This window comes from Wasmannia auropunctata, unplaced genomic scaffold (assembly GCF_000956235.1).
Source record: "Wasmannia auropunctata unplaced genomic scaffold, wasmannia.A_1.0 LD336092.1, whole genome shotgun sequence".
Classification (NCBI taxonomy): Eukaryota; Metazoa; Arthropoda; class Insecta; order Hymenoptera; family Formicidae; genus Wasmannia; species Wasmannia auropunctata.
Genome location: NW_012026798.1, coordinates 3,605,724 through 3,608,648, shown reverse-complemented (window position 1 = coordinate 3,608,648; position 2,925 = coordinate 3,605,724). Strand labels below are relative to the sequence as shown.

General features: G+C 30.3%; 1 protein-coding gene across 1 annotated transcript in view; it reads left to right on the top strand.

The window, feature by feature from the left end:
• Window positions 1-2,925, top strand: part of LOC105447812 (plasma kallikrein-like) — a 4,395-nt gene that overhangs the window by 392 nt on the left and 1,078 nt on the right. The gene's annotated exons all lie outside the window — the stretch shown is intronic.

The following is a 2,925-nucleotide window of genomic DNA, read 5'->3' as shown; positions in this document are numbered from 1 at the left end:
ACGTGTGCTCTTCCGACCTAAAAGCTATTCGCATGCAAAGATCCGTTTTAAGAAACATGGTACAAAATGATAACTTTAAGGCTTCATAATTTGCCTACAAAAAGTAAGCTCCATTTAAAAGTTTCGGAGAATTAGTGTCTCATGGTTTACTATCATTTATCCCCAAAATAAAGTCCGGAATCGAGGACGAAAATACAGGGCATTTTTGGGGTCACTCTTTATGTGTGTGTCTAGCACCGGAAAGAATCGTAAAGTACATAAAAACCGAAACGCGGATCGTTGATGTCGTGGTCAAATTACAGTAATTGATAATAAAAATAAATAAATTAACTTCCCAGACAACACAAAGTTTAAAATCGATGCATGAGACGTCTTTTAGTTATTTTTTAGACATTTTTTAGATATTAGTTCTCGAAAGAAGTGTCTAAAAGATATCTAAAAGTCGTCTTATGCGTCAATTTTAGACTTTGTGCTGTCTGGGTTGTTATAGTAACATTCCATGATTTACCATACCATATATTTCTAGAGTGTTTGAGAAATTCAAAAAATCTCGTTATTAAAGATTTAAAAACCAAGCTGTCTTATTTTAGTCTTAACAAATTAGGATAGATTATTAAGGGACATAAAGACCTTCCGAAATTCTCAAAAAGAAATGTATAAATTTAATTATAAAATCCCAGAGATTGCGACGCTTCCTATGTCGAACAAATGACTAGACAGCTAAAAACGAGAATTTTGGAACACGAAAATCATATTAACAGAAAACCTATTCGGTAATCACAGAGCACAGATTAACTTATGAACATGATTTTAAGTAGGAGGATGTGGAAATAATTGATACCGAACGTTATTTATAGGGAAAAGATTAATATCGGAAATAATACACATCAAAAAATAAAAAAATGGTCTTAAATTTATACACAGTCGGAATCATTACACCATTCCTATATAGCGGTATTAAATAGATTGTAAATAAAGCCTAATGCCTTCTTTGTCATTGCCATATGCAAATGAAACCGATCTGTACATCACTCATTTAAGTTGGACGGTCGAAATGTTATCTCCGAAATTCAAGTGTTAGAGAAACTTAGGAACAGCATGTAGTTCATCTTTATTGTAACAAGTTAATTAATTTATTTTTATTATCAATTACTCTAATTTGATCATAACAATCCATGTTTCGATTTTTATGTGCTTTGCGATTATTTTCGTTAATGCAAGACACATAAATTTTTATTTAAACACGTTAATACGGGTACGGTTCGTCCAATTACAAAGCATTATTTATTATATTCATCACATGGCTTTGTAACCGAGGTAAACGACACACTAGATTTGTGTAAATGTCTGACTCCCGCTTGGAGACTGTGAAGTTTATTAATTGAAGATATATTGATGACTCGAGGATGAGTCGAAAACTTTGTATTTATATAGTTATTATTAGTAAAAAAAGATTTGCTCCTCATTAACAGCTTGTGACTCTCATTTGTCTGTTTTGTCGTTACATTTTAAATATCGAGAGTCCTTTCTAGAATTTGAATTAAATTTTCGATCTTGAAACGCAATTCAGCTATTATTTTTCACAATAAATTTTTCAAAGTTTTAAGATACTTATTAACGTTAACATCTTATTAAATTACTAAATTATTTAATTGGTAATTTAATTTGTAACATTGATTTATGGCATTTTTAAGATGTCATAAACCAATCACAGAGCTATATTAATATTTTAATTAAGACATTATTTAAAACAGAGTCTTAAAATAAAAACAAACTATGAATACTAGCTATGTAGATTCTCAGTTTTTTTAATCTAAAAAAAGGTACGTTAAGTCGATTATAGAGATGCCTGTCGTAGGCATCGAAAAATAAAAAAAATGTTATTTTATTATTTTATTATTTATATTAATTTTATTTCCGGTCTAGTTTTTGGGTGGAAAGTGATCTAAAGAGAGTCAAGATGCTTGGATAATTTTCTCTATGCTGTAGCTATTGTGCATTTTGTCCCTTGTAAATTATACGATAAAAATAATATAGGCAATAAAAGTATCGCTATATACTTATTAATAAAAAAATATGATATATAATAATTTAAAAAGTGTGATATATACACTTGGCGCCAAAATTAAAGGATCACCTATTCTGATCGCTAAAAATAAACAAATTTCAAAAGAGTGTAACTTCGTCAAAAATAATCGTAACAGAACGACCAAAAAAGCATTTTACAACTTAAAGTCTCTATTTTCGAAATCCATAATTCATTAAATGACTTACTGATTCTTTACAAAGCTGCACGGATGGAAATGGAGATTCATCAAATCTAAAAATTTGTTACTAAATTTGCGAAGTTTTATGGAATGAAATAAAAATCGCATACAAATGCGACTTACAGCGATAAAAATCGTGAATCTTTACCTTTGATTTGCGCACTCGTTGAGCATTTTGCGATTTTTTGTCACTAAGTTATTCAATGTTGAAGCATAAGGACCATTTTTATTTCAATGTTGAGTAACTCGGTGAAAAAAAATCGCACAATGCTGATCAAATGCGCAAATTAAAGGTAAAGATTCACGAAAACTGTAAACTGCATTTATGTACCATTTTTAATTTGGATTATGGAACCTTGCAAAGTTTGAAGAAGATTTTGATATTTGACAGATCTTCTTTACAAACTTTGCGAAGTTCCATAGAGTGAAATAAAAATCGCATATAAATGCGGCTTACAGCGTTCGAAAGCGTGAATCTTTACCTTTAATTTGCGCACTCGATCAACATTGTGTGATTTTTTTAACGAGTTATTTAATACGAAAGCAAAAATGGTTCTTTTTACTTCAATGTTGAGTAACTCGGTGAAAAAAAAATCGCACAATGCTGATCGAGTGCGCAAATTAAAGGTAAAGATTCACGCTTTCAGATCGGAAGAGC